Raw genomic sequence first — 27456 nt, forward strand, 5'->3', positions numbered from 1 at the left:
TACCGGGCTTGGACCCACAGCTGAGGGGTGGAATGGGCTGTTGGGGGTTCAGTGTCTTGGCGAGGGACACTTCGACATATAGCCAGGGCCGGGGATTGAACCCCTCACCCTGTGGTCCGTGGACAACTGGTCCAGCTATAGCTGATTCGCACATTAATATATGATTTGACTGATGCAATTTTTTCTTCTCCTCTCCATCTGAAGGAAGGCAGCCACATACATATGACCATTCACTGATTCTTTGCAATTTTATACATTAAAAAAGCTTTATTCTCAAGTTATGAAACTGGCCCCATCCTTAGTCTTGAAAGACTCCGTTGGGTGCTCTTTTCCTACTCAAATCATAATACAACACAGCAAAACACACATTCCAATAGTTCTGTAATGTATTGATGTTACGCCGCTGTCTAGGGGGTAGGAGTGCAAAATACAAGAACAAATAAGGCTATTCCCTCCCTGCTCCCCAAACCTAAGTCCTGATTCCAAATTTGCAATTAAGTGTGTAACGTATTACTACAGCTGAGGGCAGGTGATGAGTAAAGGGCTACAACCCAGGTTGCACCAAGGCCAAAATACCAAACAAAAGAATCTACTCCCCAACGAAGGTCCTAAGCAGCCCCTAAGACAAAACAAATTAAAGTACATTCACTATCCCTAACTCAATAATGGGGGGGGGGCGGGGGAAGAAATGGCTATTTACACATAATATTTACAAAATGTATTTATTTCTTTTTTGATTGTATATTTAAAAAATACACAAAAAAACACCCACAACTATGGCACAAAGCCCACAAATCCAAAAATACGGCTACAAATAATGCAAAATTCGCAAAGTTTACGAAGGTCTGGAGGTGCTGCTGCCAGAGAAGTCAGTCTGGCTGCTGCAAACTAAACTTTTAAAACTTCAGGAAGTGCATGATGGACCAATCAGCTCCCGGCACTGCCCTCCAATCCAGCCAATCAGACGGGCACCTACAACTCAGACACAGAGATTCACACAAACAAAGAGCACTCACTCTCACTCAAAACACAACTTAAAAGGAACAACAACTTAAATGACATAGGGACGAGGCTGTAACAATTGATGGCATTAAATTCCAAAAGAGCACATATAAAAATACACATAAAAATTATAAATATCTCAGTTTCAACATTTGATTAAACCTATTTGGCAATAAATAGCACAAACGATTTGCAACATGTTGCAATCATGTTCTTCTCTAATTATATTTTACACGACTTTTCTGGAAATGGGTGTTGTATGTATTGTAAGACAATAATCTACATTATTTCCATCAAAAAGAAACATTTAAATAGCAGCAGTCACACTGGAGCAGTCACATCCTAAAACATACAGAGGCCCCGATTTCTCCACAATAGAGCAGAATGCAGTGAAGCCACAACACATAGAGAAGCAAGTAACAAGACTTGTTTGGCTGTTGCTGACAATAATGTGGTTGTCATTGCTTCCTCCACCTACAAATAAACCCAGCAGGATGGAACAATTGTAGGCGAGTCTCTGGGGAAGGTAGAGAATCCCTGTCTGAAGGAGAAGTTTAAGTAGATAAGTCAGGCAGAGAGAAAAAACAAAGACAATTCACAAAACTTCATCTCAAAATAAAGCATCAAATACACTGTGTATTCGTAAGGTTTGAATTTTATCAAGCATTTGCTTTATGTAGCAACATCTCTGCATAGTACTTTTCAATGACACAGTGATAGTTTTACTCTCAGGTTTCATTGTCCAAATAAAAAAAGCTCACACTTACTTAGTAGACTAGTCTTGACTTTTTGGACTTAAATGTAGGACCTTTTAAACCTTTTTAAATCTTTTTCTAACACTAACATCAGTGGTTTTAGTTGCCTGAACCTAAACTCAGGTGTTTGCATGACAGTCTTATGCTTTGTTCATTCACCAACCTCTCCAACCCCCTCCTGACAGCTCCCTTTCTCTAAATTATAGTATTTCATTTGTTCAAAAAACACGTTGCATCGGAACATAATGATTAAGTCATTACATTTGTTACACAAACGTAATTTTGCATTTGCAGTTTAGCTGTATAGTAAACAACAAATTATTTTCAGTGACTGTACAATTCTGGAAATGCATGTTAGTCATTTTACACATGGTGGAAGGTCGGTCAAATAGTACATGTCATGATCTGGCCCTTTAGTTCCACTTCCTGTCCTGGACTTTTATTTTGTAGTCCTTTTGCCCCCATTTTCCCCTCAGGAAGGTAGAGTGGTTGTCTACCAATCTCGCAGCCTTTGGAGTCTATCCCCAGCTCCTCCAGTCACATGTTGAAGTGTCCTTAAAGAAGACATAGCAGCTCCCCCATCAGTGTGTGTGTGTGTGTGTGTGATTGTGAGTGTGAATGGGTGAATAAGAAGCAGTGTAAAGCGCTTTGATAGCCAACAGGTAGAAAAGTGAAGACCGTTTACCCATTTCCTGTTCCCAGTTCTCACTTCCAGCTTCACCACTCATCATTCGCAATTGTTCACACCGGTTCCCGCCCTTTTTAAACCTAGCTCTCCCCTCTGTTCCCCGTCAGATCATTGTCCGAGGTTTGGTTTTCTTGTTCTGAATCATAGTTTCGTTGCCCTGGTTTATGTTCCTTTCCGAGTTTCCTGTGTTTATACTAAGGCCTATCACCCCGTTATAGTATCAACACTCCAATTTTTAAGTTTTAGCTTCACCCGCTTAATTTGTGTTTATTTTCTTGTTAGTTTTTTTTAGAATTCTTGTTAGTATCATCTCTATAATTGTTAACAATGTTTATTTTCTCGCCACAACCCCTGTTGTCTTGTTGCACTTGCGTCCACCCCAAATACCCATCTTGACAGTGCATTCAGCAAGTGAAATCACTTCACCTTCCCATTCATTTTGGACACATTTGGCAACACTTGTGCCAAGTTTCATCTCCATTTCTAACAAACAAATGTTTTCACTTGTCTCTGACTTCCTTCTCATTCTCTATAGCAACAGAGGCAGATGAGTATCGTTGTATTTGGAGCCAAATTCTGTTCCCATGAAACGAACTAGGAAGTGCAATTGCACGTTGCATTTACACATCAATCAGCCACAAGATTAATCCTACCAATCAGCAAATTGCAACGGCATATATTTTGTCGATGATAGCCAGCATTACATTTTTCCCATGCTGACCTCTGTCCATCCGGTGTGTGTTGATACTGAAGGTATCAGTAAAATATATCCAGACTACATTAATATATTCTTTTCTGAACAGACTGAGGAAAGGTTAACGTACCTCTCTATTGTAGCAACTTCACTCAGTGTACTCATACTTTAATGCCCACAGACATGACTGTATATAAATAATAGCTGCAAAACCAATGTTTTAGAAAACACATTCACCTTTAAACACCTTCGTTCCGAGCTGAAAAGAACAGTGACCAATTATTGCATTTCGCTGGCTTTGAACACAAGTTCAATCTAATCTACAGCTTTAATAAATGTTTGATGGTTATGTTTAGTATCTTAAGGTTAAAGAATGACTGTGGGCTGACTTAACAGAGAAAAATAAACTGTCAATACACATATGTATTAACTTTTATATCAAACCAAAATCCTGCTCTAACCTTAAATAAAGCTTTTTTCGCCTAAACTTAAATCCAGGCCTAATTCTAGAGTTGAATTTAGGTCTGTGTTGCAGCAGTCATGCAGCTTAACCCTAAGCACTTAATTGCAATTCATTTTCTTTTTAATAAATGTAGCACTTCAGTCAAAATATATCTTGCATCAATCCTTTTTATTCCATTTTTGACAAAACTATAATAACGTTGTGTTTAACATGTGGGAGATAGCGTTTTTCCTCAACACCAAACACGATGGATTTCTGAGAATTTTTAAAATAGTTTATTGTATTGTTTCTTGCTATTCGTGTAATATTGAAAGGCTCAATAGGAAAATTAGGTCAAATGTACTTGTTGCTAGAAAGGCAATAATTTCACCATTGACTTTTGCATCTTAAACATTTCTCTTTAGTGGGGCAAGTGACACTGAGGTAGAAGAGGCTAAAGCTAAGCGAATGGTTTCAAGTTCCCCTAAAGGTCACAGTTAAGTTTGGTGTGCTATGAGTTGATGACGTAAATGTAAGTGTCAACGGGAAAAATGTGTTTCAAGAATAACTTGATCTTGCAGCAAAATGCTCTACGAAATCATAACTTCCTTCACCAGCAGAAACCACATCTGTTTACTTTGTCTTTAGTTTTAAATTATTATTATCACTCGCTGCATAGAGTGAATGAAGTTATAGTTTTGACTCTGCAGCACCGCTCCATTCTTTCCCTCTTCTACTTATTGTATATTGTGGAGTATAATGTGAGTTGTATGACTGAAATGCAAATGCATACCTTTTCTTCTATTCCTGCTCTCAAACAGACAAACCTTGCTGCTGATGTATTCAGACACGAGCATTAAGTGTTTTGAGTGGGCATTCTCTCCTCAGTCTTGAAGCGCCTCTGTCTCTCTAGTGGGAAATGACTTGAATATCAATATGTTAACTTTCATCCTGCTCCGAAATAACAATCTAGAAACAGCTACTTGAAGATACACTTGTTTCTTTTATATATGCAGCATTAATGTTGGCATTTAGCCAACCCTGGCCCTCCTCTCTCACGTATCATATTCCACCCCTTCTCATTTTCACGCTTATAAATTTCAATGCCGTTTCCCTCTGAAAGACTCAATACAATTTCCCCTGACTCACCAGTTTTCTTTTAATATCTCATCACAAACGAAACGTGTGATGTTCCATCTCCAACTCAGTGACCTTGCTGCAGGAAAGTGATTTTTTTTTTTTTAAGTGAGAGAGAGAGAGGAGCCCAAATTTATAATCACATGATGAGGGATGTTTTAGTGAAAGGAAGCTGGATGGGTGGTCGAAAAGAACACCAAGTCTCAGCTGTCTGGAATTCTTCAGTTGTTCCCAGTCGCACATTTTAGATCACTGTATTAAACTGTTATGGTTCCAAACTGCAGAATTACAGCACTTCAGAGGTGTTTCATTGCTGCTTCTGTTCATGTGCAGGTAGAATAAACAAGTGAAAGCCTGTAAACAAGCTGACATCTTTTCTTGAATCTCTACCGTTAATTGGGAGCAGCTACAGTGTGACTTGTGGCACATTGTGTCAGAAAGTACCTGCAATTAGAACATGCAATCAACACTTAACCACTGTTTACAAAGTGTCACAAGTTTGCACAATTAAGCGTTAGAAGTTGCACAATGATCCTAAAATCTCTGCAAAGGGTGGAAACATCCACTTGTATTAATTTAATCTCTGCACACACACACACACATGCAACATATAGACTATTTTGACCATGACAAATATTCAGAGAAAACAGGTTGTGCTCTTTATCTCAGACTACTTTGTGTGAATGATTAAGGACAGTTGTGTTTAAACCATTTAAACTTTTTTAGTAGTGGCACAAAATACATTCACTTTATCATTAAAGAAAGGACACAGGCCTACAATTACAAATAATAACTGAACCGTTCAAAATCTAAAATTGTCTGCATACGTTGAAGGGCAACCATGAAAATGTTAATAACAAAAACATTAAAATGATGCTTCGGTTTTCTCATGCGCATGTTGTGCATGTGACTGTGGTGGTTGCTGCATGAGCCTTGTAAATATATGCAGTGCAATACTGAGAGCTCTGCAACGACCAGCTGTGAGGCCAGTTTTGACATCTCTTGGTCTACATAGACATTAGCTCTCACCAGTACAGCAGAAAATGGTGACTGAGGAAGGTGTTGGCACCTTTGAATGAACGGCCTTAACCAGCTACTCTGAGATCACACTGACACCGCGAATAAGACATGGTACTCTGACCGCCAAACTCTAGTTTGTTTTACCAATTGGGCACATCACGGACCACCCAGTGTGAGCAACAACTGTGTCCTCTTAAAGATCTTCCCCTGCTTCCAGCCTGAACTAACTACACCACAGAGGTGTTGTAGGGTGACACATTATTTCATTAAACTGTGACAGCATTGCTGTGAAAACCGTTCTATATGTTACTAAAATAATGTTGCAGTTTTTTTGTGAGATGCCAACAGGTGCAGTTCCCAGGGGGTGTTGAAAGAAGGAGAGTGAAGTGTGTGTGTGTATATATAGTTTGGGTTGTGTTAAAAAAAAAACCTTTTACATGTGGAAGAGAAACTGTGTCCATTTCATAAAAGAACATGTGCCTGAACTCAACTCTATTCACTCTTTGTAGTGTCACCCATTCTTTTCTAATAGCCAGACATTTTGGACAGGAAGCACCACAGGTGCACCAAGGTTAAATAAAACAACCGTCAATTTAATCAAAAAATGTCAAAATGTAAAGCGGTGTTCAGATGCCCTGTGGGGGACAAAGTCATAAAATCTCATGACAATCAAATTAATTTAACTTCATTTTTCAGAGAGAAAACTTTGAAATTCATCATCATTTTGAGGTGAAAGTGTTGAACAAGTTTTGTTTTCACATAGTGATGATCTCACTCCACAGGACTGAACTGTTTTAAACCGTTACACACTTTTGTTGCCCCTGTCCGTACTTTTTTGTGTCTTGTTGCATCAATTTAAAACTTTTAAACATCTGCTAATAACATTATGATTAAAATGATTTGCAAACCGTTGCATTGTATTTTCTTTGACATTTTACACGGCCTCCAAGCTTTTCTGGAAATGGGGTTTCAATCTCCTCACAAGTCCTGTTCATCTCCTGCTTTCATATCCTTACAAAAGCTGACCTCTGTATGAAACACTGCATATGCCACAGATAATGTATCTCAAAAAAAAAAAGACAAGAAGTCTGCATGCTATGATAGACACTTACACAGCTTGGGTATATGCAAAGGAATTACCAGGCTGACATTCTGAGAGAAAAGGCCCAGATAGAGGGGATATCACTGGCTCTGATCTCTACTTGATTGTTCATTTCACATTACGTTGTAGACCACCTGCGCACACGCTGGAAGCCGGATGGAAGGTGATGACAGGCTGAGTTGCAAAAGATAAAGAGTGGGTACAGAGATGACACCCATCATGCAGAGGCACATCGCTTTGTAATGAATGGTCGCCAGACTCTCCTACCTTGTCCATCCTTTGTAAATATGACACCGCGAGGCAATCTGACGGCAGGCGGCAGAGGTCACACATGTCTCGCTGCTCATGTCTGCACATCCTTTTCATAATCTGTCGTCAGGAGCAGTGACAGCTGTGACTGTAGCATCCACGCAAACAGAGGAACTAAGCATCATGTTATGAGCCATTTTCAAAGCACTTGTTTTTTTTTTAAGATACCTGCCAGTTCTGACTTTGCTAATCCTCTGAGATATATTGATTCAGCCCAGCAAGCCGGACTTCTTATGGCTCCAGCTTTTAATCTGTTATCTGTGGCTCATATGACTTTTTGTCTCTTTTTTTCCCCCTCCCCCTTATTCCCCTGTGATAATATTTCACACTTGGAGTGCAGGATAGCTGGCACTTTCTTAATATTGGCAGCGGTTTATATAAACCTCCATGCTCACAAATCCATTGAAAGCTATTCTCTCTATCTAAATATAGTAGCTTTTACTCTCCTCTCACTCTGGTCCTGTCTGCTATCTGTTGCAAAATGTGTCTCTCTTATCTGTCAGAGAAGTTTCCCTTACACTCCTTTCACTGCTTCGCTGTATCTCTCTGTTCTTTAAAGACTTATTCCCTCTTCTCCTCCGTCTTGACTTGTTAGCTCCTCTAAGCCGCCCCCGTTCTCTTCCCTCATTTGTGGGAGCATCTGAGAGGTTATGAATTAATTGAGTCTCTTATATGCAAATGACACCTTCTAATGTTTCCATGGATATGAGAAAGCAGGTTATTCAGCTATGACCACTGATTGCCAGTTGTGCAGCCCAATAACAAAGGTGTTTAATCAACCCTGAGTTGACAATAAGGACGTCAGCTGCAAACTAATTGTGATTATGTCTCCGTGGCCAATTAAATGAGTCATCAGACATGGGCTTTACAGCTGATCGTTTATTGAATCATTAGAAACAGTCAACTTTTATTTTCTGTGGAATGCCACATCAAAATGAATGTTACTTGGTATTTAGACAAGTGTGTTTCTCTAGAGACAATAAACCGCTCTAAGGCACAGACTGACTGTCTTGGCTGTCACAATACTGGAAAGTGATTAAAACTGACAGATGACTTTTCCACTTGGATTTTCAGTGCCCATAAAAAGTCTTTATTTCCCTTGGAAGTTTTCCCCATTAATTAATTTTTTTTTTTTTTACAAGTCATGGATGACTTAATTTGACTTTTTTTTTACAGCAAATTTCTAAAAAAGTGAACTAATTTCTTCAATATAGTCTAAATAAAACTAGATTATAAACAGTAGATCATCTGGTGGTGTTTCTTTATGGTCTGCGACAGACCGGGTGAACCCTCCACCCAAACCATGAGTGTAAAATGAGAACTGGGTAACATATTGGGCAAACATATTTTTTCTGGATAGAAGAAAAGAGCAACAAACAACAAAAGTCACCATGACAGTGCATTATGAGATTAGCAATAGGGTAAATTTGCATTCTCCAAGTTTGATGTGAGCAAATAAAAGTAATGACGATGAGCTGGCATCCACTGCATCTCTCTGTAGTTTTTCTTACTGAGTAGTGAGGCTGTGTTCTGTGACTCTGTGTCTGAACGCAGAGAGAGTTCAACTAAACTATTTTGCTAAATTTGATTAACACCTGAATCCCACCCGACCAGGTGTGGCCCCACCCAGCCACCACGGGCGACCTTGGTGCACGGACAAAAAAATGGGAGCATGTTCCGCTGTGCCGACCCCTGAAGAGACAAGCCGAAAGCCGTTGATCTTTCTGACCTACAGTACAGGCAGCAACAGTGATCTTTGACATTTGTTATTATTTACTGCATTTTTTTGCCACAGTTACCATCAGTGTCATTTAAAATGCATTTTTTCTTAGAGGAGTACATTTACATTAACATTTTCATGGAAAATATTAGCTCATTTTGAACTTGATGGCAGCAACACATCTCAAAAAAGTTGGAACAGGGGCAACAAAAGGCTGGTAAAGTAATTGCTGCAAATCAGAAATAAATGGAGGAGCAATTGACAACTAATTGGGTTAATTGGCAACGAGTCAGTAACATGACCCTCTCGAATGTAAAAATGGGCAGAGGTTCACCAATCTGTGACAAACTGCGTCTAAAAACTGCAAAACAATTTCAGAAAATTGCTCCTCAACGTAAAATTAAAAAGACTTTGAATCTTTTAATGATTTTATATACTGTAGATGGTGGAATCTTCAGAGAATCAGAAGGAATCTCAAGGAACAAGGCCAAAGGTCAAAACTGGATGCATGTGATCTTTAGGCATTGAGGCTGCACTGCATTAAAAACAGGCACGATTCTCTACTGGACATCACTGCATGGGCTCAGGAACACTTCCATTTTTTGACATAAGATTTTAATTCAGCTAATAGTTCAGTTGAAACAACAAATGATTTTTTTTTTCCATTTTGTCCACACATCACGCTTCAATTCGTAACCTGAAAGGGCAGGTTTATTTGGATTTGACTGGTTAGAGCAATTAATATCACATTTTTCAAATGTGGAGTTTTCATAAATTCTGTACTCAAATGTTTCATATCATATTCACTTGAAATGCCAGGGCCATCGCTGCCTGTCACACAAGAAGAAAAACTGAAATCTCCTTTCCAGACAAAACCTCTTTTTGGAAAATGTTGACATGTTATTCATTATCTCTCTGCTATAATTGTCAAAGGCAACTCTATCTTTTGAGCCACCGAGATTAGGAAACACTTTCCAGGCTTAATTGTCATGTACTGTTTTGATATGTATCCAATAAGCTCGGGTTATGATGTGTTTGTTCCATTGTATTCGCCTGCAGGCAAGGTTTGAAATCCATCTAATAAATGCCGAGCTTAATCCCCGATGTGGGATCCACAAAGATGATAATGCAGACGTTGACAGGTGTACTGGTGGTGATTTCTTCTTCAACAATGTGGAGACTGGGAACATTTGAAGCCCCTCATGTTTACGCAGTAATTTATTACATTTTTTTTTTTGTGCTTAGGAATATGCTATAACACATGACTTTTTGACTTCACACTGACAGTATTTGTCAGCTTAACGTGTTTGTTTGCATTTTAAATTGCTTCATCATTTTCAGTTACTGTACGAGACATTCCGAAATTTCTCCACTTCCATCTACACTTGCTAAACAAGCTCTTAATAAATACGGCTGTGAATGTATCTAGGATTAGGAAATGGAAATGGCTTTCGGTATAGTTCTGTGCAGGCAAATCTCTGTCATATTCTCCTCACCCAAAGGTTTACACAGTCTATTTGCTTACACATGTACATTTCTGTACATTTTCTGCAAGAAACATTAGCTGACAGTGGCCACAAGTATCTTATTTCCCTATGTGTTAGCATGGGGATGTTAGCTGCAGGTAAATGTCAGGCCAAAATGATCCATCATCTCCAATCACCGATTGATGTTGCTTTACAGTATGTGCACCCTGCTTGCAGCAACACCATTGCTGCTGCTGGTTATTTTAAGGGGCATTAAGTAATGGATGGGTCCCTGGAGATACATTATGTGCTAAAGGGAAGTAAAAATCTCACTTATGCCCCTTTAGGTTTACAGATGGTGTGAAAATACCATAGAAATTGGAAAGAGAGGCCATTCATTTTGTTTTGTGACCCAAGTTTGTGCTTTTCATTTTCTGTGCATTGATCCCTCTGGCCTGAGGCAAAAAGGTTGAAGGGTGAAGTTGAGGTAGAGGTTGGAAATGCTGTGGTGTACCGTTGTGTACTAGCTGTACAGCAAGCTCCCTACATTTTATGTTCACAGTGCAAGCGACTTGATTGGTTGATGGGTCGCTCTATTCTGACGGATTGAAAGCAGCGCCAGAGGCTCTGATTCCATCTATGTAGTAGTGGTCCACAGCAACAAAGTTTTGACAGGACAAAAGGAAAATAAGTAAAAATATCACCTTTCACGACGGCACAAGTGCTAATTAGATAGACATAATTGAAAATAAACAGTGAAAAATCAATACATTTGCTTTCAAGCTAACCATCAACCCCAACGATGCATGCAAGCTTCCCCCAAACATAATTTTAGAGCTCGCTTATTCCCGTTGCCAAATGAAAGTTGTTGTGCAGTGGGAAGCTTTGAATGGCTGTAATCAACTTCTCATTGATTTTGCACTCACCGACAAAAAACAGTGGATATAGAACAAAATCGCATCGGTGGGGAGAATCAAAGAAGCCAGGATAAAGCATGGCTGCTGACTGAAAGGCCAGTGACTGAAAAAGTTTAGATTAGGTTGTCGAGCCTCTACACATCACTTAAATTCCTCTCATCTTTTAGTTATTTTTCCTGTAACAACGTGATTACTGTTAAGAGCCGGTGTGGAGGACAATCATTTTCAAATGGCAGAATATGCAGAGGAGCACTACAACCAAAACTCTAGGGGAGTGCTGAGAGCAAAACCGTACCTATAAAATAGTGGCCCAGACATCTAAACAATGAGGCGCAACTCATTATGAAGCTCAGTGAAGCACGGAATCCTGCAGCTTGAACTGCAGATTCAGGTGATTAGACTCTGTAGGTTTATCCCATCATTTTAGACATATGACTGCTTTAAATTTACAGTATATGATGGCAATTAGAACAGTTGTGATGTCACGGCAACATGTTTTCCATTGAAATATATTAACTCTTCACATTCAGGACACATAAGTGTATTAAATTAATCATTAACTGTTCTTATCAGCCCACACAAATGCAATGCTACATCCCTCTTTATTAGTGTCTGTACATATTGGTTTTATGAAGAGTCTGAGTTACACTGATTTGTTTGTGCCCCTCTGCAGAAATGGTGGTTGTGGCATTTTTTTCTCTCATCTGTGCTGCAGGCAGCTCTAAGGGTGAGTGAGAGTGATGCCTGCAAATCCAGAAGCTTTTTCTGACTGTACATGGCCTATAGACAATGCAGACGCACAAAGTGAATATGCTATTTTGTTGATGTGGCTGACGGTCAGCAACGCCCACTGAGTCCCCAAAACCCGTCTGTAAAAGCTGCTTAAAACCTACACAAACCAAAGAAGCTAACACATCCAATTTGGCAAAGCACCTTCGCGATGGACGTGCCAACTTTGTGGATGTGAAAAGTTTTTTTGTTTTTTTTTGTACAAACCGCAGAGTAGCTGTGAGATCAGAGCCTGTTGGCTAAATGCCTAAAATTGATTGGTTTGTGTTTGTTGGTGTAACTTTGGCGATCTTTACCCTATAATTAACAAATATCACTGTAACATTACATTCACATTCAATGAGCACCTTCTTGTTTTTAGTCAGTACTGATGCTGCACTTTACTGGATAAAATGACAAAAAGATCCATCACCAGCAGGTGATTTCAGCTGCCACTAATGAACATAAAGTCCATCAGTTACCTGTTTGTTTAACATGCTTTCTGTAAGCCTGTGTCTGTTGGGAGCCCAAAAACAAATACATAGGATGTGGATCAAGACAGATCACCCCCAACATCACTGTACAGCCACAAAAGAACACAGTGTTTTGTACTTAGTTACAGAAAATGCAGCAGGGATTCATCTTGACTCTAGAGAATCTGTCTTGTTAGTTGGATTAGGTGCATTTTTTCCAGTTATTCTTTTCAGTCATTTAAATCACTCAATAATTTAAGCTTTTAAAAGTAGCTCCTGAAGTATAAGGTCTGCTTGATTAATATATGATATTACTGTAGAATAGCTAAATTTGTATAAGTAGGTGAGCTACCCAGTTTTCAAAGAAAATTGTGAGATTGTTATCTGGGCCAAATAACTGGATTGTGCCACCACTAGTTATCACAACATTTCTATTACTAGAAAACAAGGAGGCCTAGTGGCTCAGTGGTACAGCATTGCTTGGGATACAGAAGGCCGTGGGTTCGAATGGCACCCCAACAGGTGTGTCCCCACCTAGGCACCAAAGGGTTTTATCCGGTCCCAAGCTAGGGTAAAACCTAAAGGGTTTTGGCAGGAAGGGCATCTGGCATAAGAACTCGTGCCAAGTAAACGTTTGGAACACATTACGCTCTGGCGACCCCTGAAAGGTCAAGCCGAGAAAGTACTAGAAAATGATTTTTAAACACAATTTAAGTGATACATTGCTGCAAATTTAAAGTCAATATAAAATCACAGGAATCACATAAACTCAAGTATAGTGAAGACCTGATTTACTGCAGATCATTTAAAAAGCTTGAATAAGTTTTAAAACACCTTTATGCATTGTAACAGATATAAACTAGAATCGTATTGAGCATGAAAATAAGATTTATAAATGATACTATAAGTCTGGCACTTCATGATGATAAAGCCTGAACATTGCCTGCACACTGCAGTGGTGAAAACTCAATTCAAATGACTCAATACACCTCTTTGGCAACAGTCAACATTTTCTACATTATCTAGTTTATTGTTTTCGCATCTATTATTTTTTACTTTTTCTGATGTTATAGGTTATGCCATGGTTTCATTTCAGTATCAATATCAAGATATTTTGGCAGGTATTGCTATGAAGTCATAATTTTGATGATGTAATGTTGTCACTACATTACCACATTAGGTTGCTATCATCTTTCATCATGTGCAAGACCATTGTTATCATCATTAACTACAATGTTGGTTAGAGAAAGAAATTACAGTTTATATAAAGTAACATTACGGGCGGGTGGAGTGGTTAGTGTGGAGTATGTCTCTCTGCGTTGGCCCTGTCCAAGGTTGACCTCACCTCTCCAACGGCAACTGGTGTAGGCTCCAGCCCTGTGACCCCTAAAGCATTAGCAGTATTTGTGATAGCTGGATGGATCTACTGGTAGGCTGAGTAGCAGGTGGCCTACGAAATCATAACTATGGATGTGCTGACCTTTAACTCATTTAGTGCCTGATCATGTTGTTGTTGTTTTTAATTTTGTTATTCATTATTAATTTCTAATCCATTATACTTTAGTTACTTTGGCTTTACAGTTGACAGTACTGTTAGGAAGTTTACAATTTTCGCTTATAGGCTTTTCAACTTTACTGCCCTGTCTGAAACATTTGTTGGAAAGGTAATCAAAATGAAATCAATTTTAATAAATTTAATAAAACATCATAAAAACACTGCCACATTCGTACATTTTTCTTTAGAAAAGCTGCCATGAGATCAAACATTTTTGTGCACAACAATCTAACAAAAGGTCTGCAAAATCCTAGAGGGACTGATGTTAATGGTTAATAAGTCAAAGGCTGCAGTAAAAGCCAGAGAGTCTCAAAACAACAAAGAAAGAGAGATTCAAATCTACGTCAAAATGTACATAAAATGAACAAAAAAATACATAATAAAACAGATCAAAAAGCGACACATGATAACGAATGATAAAAATATGTAGACACAAATTTACCCCAAAAAGACCAAAAAAAGAAATTACGGCAACTGAGAGTTTCATGTATCTGTCAGAGGTTGGGAGTCTATGCCCAGGGCCCATTTTCTCATGATTTGTTTATGGTGCTAGAATATACAAGTAAAACTGTAAAGACACAAATAAATAACTGAAAAGCCTCCTTCAGATGATGTCCTCTAGTTGCTCATACCATCAGCTTTGGTCCAGCAGCTCCTGAGCAGAGTAATATTTGAACGGAAAAGGCCGAGTGAAGTTTAATACTATTCAAATACATGTAGTCACCAAACTAGAACTATAGGAGGGAAGTAGAAAAATATATCAAGCTGCCCTAAAAAAAAATGGGTTTCAATAATAAAGGTAAAAGAGGACACTGAGCCACAGTGACCCAGACGGTAATGACCCAGTTACCTTTGCGACATGAAAAAGTCAAAGAATTCATAAAGGATGCAGCAAATTGTTTGATGGTGTTTTGTGATCAAGCGTCATAAGCTGGGTTATCAGTCAATGGATGACATCTGGAATAGTTAAATCAGATTGTGTTCACTGATAAAAGTTAGCTCCCAAAGGCCCTGGACATTTGTCTCTTTTTTTATAATTTCCTCTCTTTGTAAGAACACTCTTTGAACGGGATTGACAATCTTTGATCTGTATAGATTGAGCACAGAGTGAGGTCAGGAGCTTATATATTTTAAATCCAAGTTGGGGATGGAGAGAAAGAATAGGAGTAACAGAGAGGGACAGATCAATAGTAGGGCTTAATATGTCAGTGATAAAAAACCAAGCCACTCATTTAACCACCAGGAGCATTGTATTTATGCTCGAACAACACACTTTATGGTCAGTAAGATATACAGCCCACATCTAAGTTCATTCTGTCCATAGTAAAGGGCTCCAGAGGTGGTAAATCTGTCCATCCAGCCACCTCTCACTTTACCTTTGGGGTCACTTTTATGAGTAAAACCACACGTCCTGACCCGGCTGAGTTTCCCACCGCAGTGGAAAATTACCTGGGTGAAGGAGTGACTCCGGGCCAAATCTCAGGTGATGGATTCTCCATGAAAAAGCAGGGCAGATTGTGATAGATGGGCAGGTCCCAGAGCTATTCCTCAGCTGCTTCCACCAGCTGGGTTACCCATTGTAATGGCCTCTACAGGACACTGCAGCATGGGGCATTTTATATTTGGAAAAACAGAAGCTGTCAGCTTCATGCCAAAGTGAACATTTAAGTCACCTCCATATGACAGGAAGGGATGTACAGACAACTGATACAGTACGTGTTGAAACAGCTATTTTCAGTGGTACGAAAAAAAAACAAACAACTAAACTAAAAAACAAAAATCCACAACTTATCCAGTGAAAAAAAAAAGATAAATAGCAGTTTAAAATTAGCAGCACATCTCTCTGTGCCCCTAGTGTCCCAAATCCCATAAACACCTTTAAAAAAAAAACAGAATTTAAAAAAATAATTTTTTACTTTTACAGATATGAAATTTAGTTTGACGTGATATATTATGATATTTCTGTCACGGAAATCTTAGTAAAATAAAATACAATGTCATAAAAATGGAAATGGGAATGGTCTAAACTTATGTGCTTTTCTACCTTCAAAGTACCGAAACCCCTGTACACTGCTTCTCATTCACCCATTCTCACAATCACACAGTGATGCTATGCAGGTTGCCTGCACTCACTGGGGAGCAACTACGAGGGGGTTCAGTGTCGAGACAAACCAAAAACCCTGGGATTGATTGATTATTGCTCTAGCCACTTTTCAATATGCAAATATGTACAAATATGTTCCAAAGCGTTTCATGTTTATGCATTTGCTTCAAATGTTATCATGCATCATGCAAGGGCATTATCTTTTATAATCAGCACCATAGATAAGAGCCAGTAGGTATCTGCTCCACATGCTGGTTTGCCTTGTTCATCGTTATTATGTTGTCATAAAGCAGTAATTAAGCAGATCCCTTTATGAATTTCTGTAGGTAGAAGCCTTCTCTGTGCTGAGACACTGATAGAATCAGTTCTATTTATGACCAATAAACCACAAATGTGAAATCATCATTTCTTGACACCAAAGGCAAAGCTAATGAACTGGGCACAGACAAAAAGCGTGCGAAAGATCAATGTGCGATTGGTGAATTAAGATCATTAGTTACCCTTGATTTTCCTGTGACTTGGTCACTGCACCTTCTAGCACATTTTTACAGCAGAGCCCCCCCCCCCCACCGCGCTCTGCGCCTTGAGAGGCAGAAAAATAGGCTTGCCGTTGGAGCAGCTTATCTATGGCAACATATGAGGAGAGCGGCCCAGTGAAGTTCCAGAAGAATGTCTTGTTTTAATTGCTTCTTTAAAGCCTGAGCAGCTGAACACAGGGAGAGGGGTTCATCTGTAAAATAGCACGGAGGCTTCGTAGTGTGCTGGGTGGGGGGGGGCAGCGTGACTTTCCTTACACTTTAAAAGAGCTTATTCATAGGTGCTCATAAGTTGCACCACCACACAGTAACACTGAGTGGGGCTTTACAGCTTAAACTTAATCATATTTAATGGGTTGCATAAGGGGTAGTGCTAGTCAGATTTTATTTTTAAGTATACAAACATTTTTCATAAAGTAGCGTAATGTGACTGACGAATCCTCAATACTTTCCATAAAAGTTTAGGTTTCCTTTAATGCTACATCTAATGCAGTGAGGGATTTTGCTCAGGACGTCTGACTAACCATGACTGCAAATATTGCAGACTTTTTCTTTTACCTTAATTGAAAACCTTTCTAAGTATGTTGAGTGTCAGTGAGTGAGAGCACACGGTTAGTAGGTGAAGGGAAAGTCAGAAAAGTGAATGAGGAGTGAATGGCTTTAGTGACGATGGCTCCCTGAGGCTCCTGGTATCAAACATGGCTCTGAGACACTTTGCGCTGAGTTTGTTGAGAAAATCGTGTGTGTGTGTTTGTGTGTGTGTGTACAGAGTTGTCACTGCAAGTGCAGAATAATAGTTGCTGCAAGTCTATTTTGTAGATAACCTCCAAAAGTCAGCTTATCAAAAATACAGTTATATGATTCACAATCTAACAACTGTGAAGGTCCTTTTTGAAAATAACTAACTAAATTATGTTGGCATCATGTTTTCCTCATTATTAACCCTTTATGGCTGAATAAGGCCCTGTACTCACTTGTACGAACTGCAGACTATGAGCACAACAGGCCACTGTCCTTCTGAGTACCATTAATCAGAAAAATACCCGCACTTTCTTATCAATGTCCTGTGTTGTTGTGGTCATCCAAAAGCCCGTTTTCTGCTCAAACATGAGGAGAAAAAAAATGTAGCTGACTGAGTAACAACAAGAGTCTATTGTTGTTAAAATAACTGAAACATAATTAAAACAAATAAAGCTTGTTTCTCAAAAGTAATTGGCTGAATCATGGCAGATAAAGTAGTATCTAATCACTGTAAGTATTCAATGCAAAAATAAATGGTGAATGAGGAAAAGCTGAATAAAAAGAGTTTCTTCAACAAATGTAGTTTTCACACCGTTACATTACCAAACTCATAAAGTTAATAAGGTCTATAATCTAAAAGAACTTGTGGGCCGTTTGTTTCCCAAAAACCCAGTCCACCTCGACTCTTTCACTCCCGTCAAAGAGCGCAAGTTTAAAACCTTTACACAGATCTGATAGATCACCTTCTTTCCTGCGCCCTGAAAAGTACTCAGTTGAGGGATCTTAAATGAGAGAATCTGGCCTTCTCCTTCCTGCCACTCCCCCGCAGCTGGAAGAATCAGCAGAGAAGGAAAACTGTACTCGCAGTCATCATTCCACTGGTCAGGCAAAGCACTTTGTTCCACAAACACCCTCAAGGACTTTGGCAGAGCTGCCAAAACTTCTTCCATGACTTGCCCTAGTAACCTGATTGACCGGATCCCGGTCGCCTCTCTAAGAGTAGTCAAAGAGGGTCTTGACATCTTCATAAGGTGTCCCACCTTAGTACAGCCGGCCTCCCGGAAACTAGTTCGAAGGCTAGTGGACTTAAGTGTCTGAGTCCGAATGAAGTTGTTAAAAAATAAGGGTTCCTCAAACACCCACATACCTGGCGTGTCATTGTTGACACGTTCGATTTTAAAAACCTGCCACGCCTGCAACACAGAGTAGTAGAAGGATTTCAAGCCCGCACAATCCACTTCCTCAGCCCGCAGGAAGAAGAGGTGTTTATCGTACCCAAAGCGCCCCACTCTCCTCAGCAGTAAGCGAGAGGTATCGAGCCAGCGTGATCCACAGCCGTAAAGCAGTTTCTGCGCAGTATAGAGTCTGAAAGAGGCAATCTTAGAGTGAATGTCAATCAGGCCTTGACCCCCTTCAGCCACAGGCAGGTAGAGAACTGCTGCCCGGACCCAGTGCCTGCCAGACCAGAAAAAGTCCACAATGATTTTCTGGATGTCCTCTATCAGGCCACTTGGTGGTGTCATGGCCGTAAGTTTGTGCCACAGAGTCGAGGCGACCAAGTTGTTGGAAACAAGAACTCTTCCTCTGTATGACATCTGAGGTAGCAACCATTTCCATTTAGACAACCGAGCACAAACATTCTCCCTAACTCCTTCCCAATTTTTCCTCTGGAAACCTTCCGAGCCAAGATAAACTCCCAGCACTTTCAGCCCAGTCTTCCCCCACTGAAGTCCTCCTGGCAAGCTAGGCACTTGCTGACCTCTCCACTGTCCTACTAGCAAGGCCTCACTTTTTGCCCAGTTGACCTTTGCAGATGTGGCTTCCTCATAGAGAGACAAAGTCTCCTCCAAGCACCAAGCATCCCATTGATTGGTCACAAAGACATTTAAGTCATCTGCATAAGCGGAAACAGTGAGAGGGAGGGACATTCCGGAAAAGCCCGGCAAAGAGACACCACCCAGCCGACTTCTCAGCCTGCACAGCAAAGGCTCAATGACAAGACTATACAACTGCCCAGAAATAGGGCAGCCTTGTCTGATTCCTCACCGTACAGGGATTGGTCGACTCAGTCCTGCCCCCATCTTAACCATGCATTCAGCACCGTTATACAACAAATGTAACCATCCTAGGAACCCATCACCAATGCCAAAAGCCTTAAGCACAGAAAACAAATAGGAGTGGTCAACCCTGTCGAAAGCTTTCTCCTGATCTAAAGACATAATTCCCACATTGACATTCGAAATGCTACATAAATCAATCAGATCACGCATAAGGAAAACATTGTCCATAATGGTCCTGTCCGGTACACAATATGTTTGGTCCGGATTAACAAGAATTCCTAGATAGTCCTTCAGTCTATTAGACAAGGCTCTGGAGAGCACCTTATAGTCCGTGCAAAGTAGGGCTACTGGTCTCCAGTTCTTAAGCAGGGCCAGGTCTCCCTTCTTTGGCAGGAGGGAGAGTACTGCCCGCTGACAAGAAACAGGAAGAGAACCCCTATCTAGACACTCCATAAAAACTGCATGCAAGTCTGGACCAATTACATTCCAAAACCGCTTAAAAAAGTCACTGGAGAGACCATCAATCCCAGGTGCCCGTCCTGTTGCCATTTGGTTAACAACATCTGTTAACTCTTCAAGAGTCAATGGGCTGTCTAGAGCAGTGCGCTCTTCTTGCACAAGCTGAGGAAGCCCATCCAGAAGCTTCTCACGATGCTCCATATTGCAATCCTCAGCGGAAAAGAGGTCAGAATAAAAATCCACTGCATGACGTCGCATTTCACTTGGATTGGAAGTCAACCTGCCTCCTGGAAGTTTAAGACAGGTCATTTGCTTCCTTCGAGCCACCGATTTCTCCAGGTTGAAGAAAAAGGAGCTTGGGGCATCCATATGTTCCAGTTGAAGGAGGCGAGACCTCACAAGGGCCCCCTTTATTCTCTCATGCAGAAAGGAGCTGAGCTCCAGCCTCTTTTCCTGCAATACCCGACGTGTGTCAGGATCTGAGCCTCCATGTAGCTCTTTCTCAAGGTGTGTTATGTCTGCCTCAAGCTCCCTGACTGCGGTCTTAATCCTAGCGGTGGAGTAAGACGTGTACTGTTGGCAATACACACGTGTTTGAGCCTTACCAACCTCCCACCACTGCCTCAGAGAGCTAAAGTTTAATTTCTGAAGCCTCCAGTGTTCCCAGAATCTCCTGAAGTCTTGGCAGAAAGTGTTGTCCTGTAGCAGCTTATTATTAAAGTGCCAGTATGATTTAGCCTTTTCACCTGGGGAAATTACCAAAGTTGTGCTAACGAGGTGGTGATCAGTGAAACCCACTGGGCTTATAGTGCTGCTAGATAGTCTAGAGCTAAGGCTTTGGGAGATGTAGATCCTGTCAAGCCTAGCTGCACCCACCCTGTTGCTATTGCCTCTCACCCATGTATATTGCCTAGTTTTTGGATGTTTGACCCTCCATGCATCTAACAGATCTAGGTGGTTAATGGTGCAGAGGAGACTCTGGGATGATTGAGGGTGAGGTTCCTCACACATCCTGTCCATAGTAAAGTCTATGGTACATTTGAAATCCCCACCAATGATAAGAGCATCATGCTGGTAATTGCTCAGTTCAGCTTTTAATAAAGAAAAAAAACCTTCTCGCTCTGTGCCTTGATTCGGGGCATATAAATTGACAAGACACAGCACAAAGTTTTCTATTTCAACTCTAATAATAATAAGGCGGCCTTTCACCACCTCTGTGGTGGATAGTACAGCTACATTTACACCTTTCTTAAATAAGACAAATACCCCTGAACTTAAATAGGTACCATGACTAAAAAAACATAGACCCTCCCACCATAAACCCCATTCTGGCTCGTCCGCTGGAACAGTGTGCGTCTCTTGCAAAAATAGAACATCTAGTCTCTTCTGTGAAAAAACCTCCGCAATTAAAGCTCTTTTACATCTATCCCTCCCACCATTAATGTTTAAAGTGCCTATTTTTAGGTCCTGCATCGCAAAGATGGGAAAGAAGAGACAGACAAGTTAAAGCATACATTAAACAGTAGAGGAAGGTAAAACACCACGTGATGCATGATCATGCTATCTGGAAAACCTCATCTTTTTAATCATTTTTTCTTTAGGTGTTTTATTCAAAGCTGTTATATGTTTCCTAAGTCGAAAACGCTTTCTCTCATCCAGGTCAAACCCAGCCAGTTTCAGGAGTACTCTTGCAGACCTAATGAACTTGTCCGTATCACTGAAATAGTCTGTCACTTTGACCGACTTTTTATAAGTTTTATCAAGAAAACCACTAATCTCGTCCAGGGAGTAGAGGTCTACATTTTTGGTAGAACATTCACCGAGAGACATTGTGTCTGAATCGGTGTCATAATCAATGTCTTCTTCACCAGTCAGTTGACTATTGGTACTAGCGGCTACAGCAACACTTGTTGTAGTAAGCAGCTGTAGAGCCTCGTCAGTTACTCCAGGCTGGCTGCAGTCCTGAGCATCTGTTATCACAGGTGTTTCCTGTTGTACCACAGACACACTCTGTACATCCCTTTCTACATCACCGTTATCACCATAATGATTAAGTACACTCTGCATTGCCGCTGTGTTCCCGGACTCATCTAAGGGACATGCTACTGGACCAACCGCCACTTCCACCGCCGCGTCGACGGCGGAGCCGACTAGAGCCTCCGCGGTGGCATCGCCACTGGCATTGCCCCCGGCGATGCCCACAACCGCAGCGTTAACCGCCTGCTGTTTATGTGGACACGCGAGACGTTTGTGTCCAACATCACCACATTCAAAACATTTCATGTTTCCCGAGCTAGCATACAACATGTAAGACCCATCGCCATGCTTGACTCTAAAAGAAACATCTAGCGTCTGTGTAGACGAGTCAAGGAACATAAACACCTGTCGCCTCAGAGATTGTACATGCTTCAGCTTGGGATCTTTACAACCCAAGTTGACCGTTTTAAAACCACTTGCAAATTTGCCAAATTTACGGAGTTCGTTCTCCAGCAGTGCATTAGGGATGAACGGCGGTACACCTGATACAATCACCCGCGTAGAAGGGGCTGACAGGGGGGACACCTGTACAAACAAGTCCCGGATAACCACGCCACTTTCAACGAGGTCATTAACAATACGCTCCGCTTTCAGGAACACGACCACCGCTTTGTTCATTCTTGATGCAACAAGTAAATTTTCATGTCCTACCTGGTTACCGATAGCTAGCAGAACCTCTTCCACTGTAATACTACCGTCCGGCGGGGCAATCCTAATTCCCTGCCGAAGGGTTGGGACTGGTGCCTCAGAGGACGCCATCCCGCCCCAAAACTAACAAAAAAAACAAAAAACAAAACTAGCAGCAAAACTTACCTAATCATGCAAGAGAAAAACGATAAAAAGAAAAATAGAGAAAAGACCAAACAAACAAACAAAAAAAGAAAGCTAAAAGAAAAGTTCAAGAACTCGCGGTTCTCACACGCGCTTCTCACACACACTCTACCCACAGTCACACGAAACTCCCAGCATGCAACAGGAGAGGAGAGGAGAGGAAGAAGAGAGAGAGAGGGAGGGGAAGGAGAGAGAGAGTGGGAGAAGAAAGGGAGAGGGAGAAGAGAGAGAGGGAGAGGAAGAATGGAGAGGGAGAGAGAGAGAGGGAGGGTGAAATAAATGGGCAGAGGCAAAATACAAGGTGTGCAGCCAGGAGCGCTGTCTGCCTCTGAGTCATGGGGTCTCGCTCGTTTCATCCAGATGTCAGAAAGGAGAAGCAGGAGTGTTTTTGTGATGCTGATGTAGAAAGCGCCGGTGGATTTGTACGGCGATTAATTTTGCGTGAGATCACAGACGATGGCATCTGCCTGCGCAAATACGTTGGTTTTCTTTGTGTGGGTAGTAAGACGCCACATCTGTGTTCCTGTGTGGCGGTGCAAGTTTGTGAAGCCCTTCGGGTGAGGGGACAATACCCCACCTTAGGTCGTCTCTTTCTGCCTTTACCCATCACTATTTATTTTGCTGTGCTTTAACATTGATAACACATATGCTGTACAGTTATGAAGGGCAACACTGTTCAAGGAGTTGTTTTCACATGGGAACATGTTGCCAGGAAACAACAAGTGTACACATAAAAACATTTCAGACCTTGTGGCTCAATTTGTCTGCTTTTTTCCCTCAGTCAGAAATGAAGTGGATAACACACAAAGCATGCATGCATGCACAAAAACTGAATTCTCATGTAGGCTGTGAAATTTCAGCTGGTCATCTATGGAACTATGATGCGGTCGCTTGACAGAAAAAAACCTGTTTGATTTTGCTATTCAGTTTGAAACCGAGCAGAACCCTTTTAGCATTCCGCCCAAGTGATTCATGAATAATCTAATTCCGCTCCCGGTTAATCGCGGGGCGGGGGGGGGGGGGGGGGTTGCATCATCGGACGACTTACAGGGGCCCAGCACATCCCACCTTCATTTTACCTCCATAGTGGACCGCTCTCTGCACTCGCAACATAATGTCTGAACCAAGATTGTGGAAGAAATATTACCGAGCGCCGGGCCATCCATCATCAGGGCTGCCTGGGCTATGAAATAAAGGCCGGACCCAACCAACAATGAGTCCTATCTCGGATGTTAGACCTCATGCTTGTGTATTTATCACCTAAGCGGCGGCACAGCATGTGATTCATTGAACAGTCTCATTGATATAACATGCTGACTACATCGCTGGGCAGCCTGTTTCTGATAATACTCCACACACCCCTCGCTTTCCCCCAATGCCCCCGCATCAGGATGTGCATTTTTAGTTTATTTTTTTTATATTTTTGCTGTTGTTGTTCCTCTCTCCCACTGCGCTTATGCTTATGAAAGTGTTTGCATTGTTGATGTGTTTAGGGTGGCCTCATCATAAGGTCTGCTGCCTGAGGGGAGGTGTCAGCATGAGAGGGAAAAAGTTGGAGATGCCACAAAGGTATTTAAAAAGGAGTGGAAGCTTCTCTCTGCAGGCGTAATTTCAAGGCAGGGGGATGGGCGTGGGGGTGGGGGTGGTGGGTTCTGCTGTAATGCCAGAGGTTCTTTAACTTTAGTAAATACAGTCCAGTGCCATCTTACTATCTTACGTTTCTTTTGTCCTAAATACTTAAATACACAACTGTGCAAAAGTAGCAGTTTGGTGGGGTTTAGGAAAAATGGCATTGGTAGGCTTAAAGTCACGGCCATCTTGGGGCTACTCACTGTCAGGTACAGAGCATCTTTGTGGTCAAAATGACAACAAAAGTTGTTTAACACTGGATTTGAGCTCCAGCCTCCAAGTTGGAAGAAAGTTGTTCGGGTTGGCAGAATGTATCTACTCTACTGCTCCACCCAGCCTTCCATCTCCCTGCTTCATATGCTCTTCTACTGTCTGCTAAGCACCGCCACACTCTGCACAGTCCCTCAGGTATCAGTAAGAATCTACAAAACTCAATGATCTAACCACAATTATTTGAGTTTTCCGATCAGGCAAACTGAATTTAAAAGACCACAGCAAACAGCTGCGGAACTGGTGGACGACTGATCTACTTCCTGAACCACTGTGTTTGTGTATTAAACTTGCCAACAAAAGACTTAATGTGGTTGCAAGCGCTAAATGTTTTCAATAAAAATGTATAAGCAGCTGCTATTAAGTTGTGTAGAAATGACATTTTTAGGAGACCGGGTTGGGTGCAGCTAAGAAAATATCACAATAATGAAACTCCCTTTACGGGAATATGTGTTTGGGACAATCTCTATGATTGTACAATGATTGTAGTTGCAGTGTTAATGCATTAAAGCTTGTTTTATCAGGGTCTTTTTTAAGAATGATTTGTGGGACCCAAATGCTGGAGCATCTGACAGGTGTAGAGGATAGAAGCTGGTTAAGCGGCACAGCGGGGAGGGAGAAACAGGGAGAGCAGAGTGGACGGGTGAGATGGTGATGCTCACCAGCACAGCAGTCACGGCCGTGACATGTTTAAAGCACATTTTGCTTAAATAATAAAAGACACAAATTATATGTATTTGCAGGTTTAATCTTTTATTCTGTTGTGTTATGTTGAGAGACTCTTTTTGGGTTTTCGTTTTTCAGCTATCAGGGCCTTCAGGAAAGTAACTCAAGTACTGTATTTTCGTTTAATTTGAAGCTACTTTATTGGATTTGTGTTTCTTTTACTCCAGTACTATTCAGAGGGAAAAACTACTTTAAGTACTTTTGAGTTCTAGGTTCTTTAAAAAAAATCCAGACAACACGAGATTAAGTTCTTATTAAAATCTTGGGCATCAAAAACCCCAATATATTGTTCCAATCAAAGGGTAGAGCAGGCACTTTGTTGCTCTGAGACAATAAAAAAAAAAAAAAAAAAGTCCACAAATCACTGCAGTGGTATAGTGATGAAGCTTGAAGTGGATCATGCCTGTTCCCATCCCTACTGACAACTTATAGCTACACAAACTTTGCTTTTTTTTTTCAGTTACTCACAGGATTCCACTTACTAAGGCGTGAAATGCTGTATAGCCGTATTGTTTTTAAAGGGATGACTCGTTGCTGCACCGAGCCTTCAAGACAGATGCTATTTCCCCGCTTGTTGACTAGAAGCACTCCTCTGATGGCGTTATTACAATGCCATGCTTTTTTTGGACTTGGCTACTTTCCTCCTAAGTTCATTATGCACAGTCTGTGACAGAGTACATTAGTTCTACGCACTGTACAACTGCCAACTCCCGTAATCCAATATTAATGTATAAATTCTTTTTGGCAGGCCAATAAAACTCAGATGAGTTTCCCTGCAAACGTACACTCGTGCAGCCATTTGACAGACATTCGAAAAAGGGTATTAGCATATCATCGGCACAGGCTCTCCGGGGACAGAGAGGATTTCCCCCCCCATCACCTCCAGTGTCTCTGGTCTCCGGTACAGCAATAGTTAGAAAAAGCAGTGACAACCAGCACTGTGTGGGAAGGAAGAAATAACAGTAGGTGGATTATGTAAATTGGATTATGTAAATTAGACAGGGAAATCTTTTTTATGTTGTTTTAGTCACAAAACAGTAAACTTTATTATATTTTTTTTAGGAGACAGTGATAAAGACAAACGGTGTGAAGTTATCTTTAGAATCAGGAAATGAATTAAGTGAAAAAGGGACCAAAGTGCATGTTGGGTCTTTTGCATTATTCACGAGGGACTGTTACACATATTATTTTCATATCCAACAATGAAAATACATATTTGTCCTATAGCTCAGTGGTTGGCTGTTGACTGTTTTAAGCGACTGCGGGATACTACATCATTTAGAAGCCAGTCATTTCAGCATAATAATGCTTTCATTTGTTCTGGTGTTATTAAAGGGTGAAAGAATTATCCACACACACACACACACACACACACACACACACACACACACACACACACACACACACACAGAAGAAGGCTTATTTTCCACATTTTAATCAGACATACAGCAGGCATATCAAAATGATAATCTGTGTCCTTGCTGTGTGTCGGAGGGTCACCTTCTCAGAGGTGCCGATGGGAAACAAAACGATGTTTTGTGTGCTAGCTACCACTAAAATGCTTTCTCAAGGTCCCTCACACCCACATCCCCCCATTATTAAACGGCCAGCCTCAAGGCCTGCTCTATATTCATGACATAAACGTTGTTCATAACTAATATTTGTGAGTAGTTCCAATCATGTCCCAGTAAACAGTGGCTGCCCTCGCACCACTGGAGCTGCACTGGCACCTTTATTGATCTCCGCGCAATAAAGAAGCATAAAACTACCTCTGGAAATTAGATTTTTATACTACAGAAATATGCTGGCTGAAATTGCATTACCTTAGCACATTCATAACATTTTTTTTTTCCTCAAACAAAGTTAGAAATTAAATCCCAGTCCTGGGGGTGTTGCTGAGTTTACTCCTCACCGCAGCTGCTATCAACAAAAGGATCTTTAGTAACGAAAAGAGAATTCTGTCCTCAGGGAATGTATTCATGAACTCTCATCATGACTCTTATTTTCCAATGTGG

This window comes from Channa argus, chromosome 11, assembly GCF_033026475.1.
Source record: "Channa argus isolate prfri chromosome 11, Channa argus male v1.0, whole genome shotgun sequence".
In the NCBI taxonomy this organism is placed as follows: Eukaryota; Metazoa; Chordata; class Actinopteri; order Anabantiformes; family Channidae; genus Channa; species Channa argus.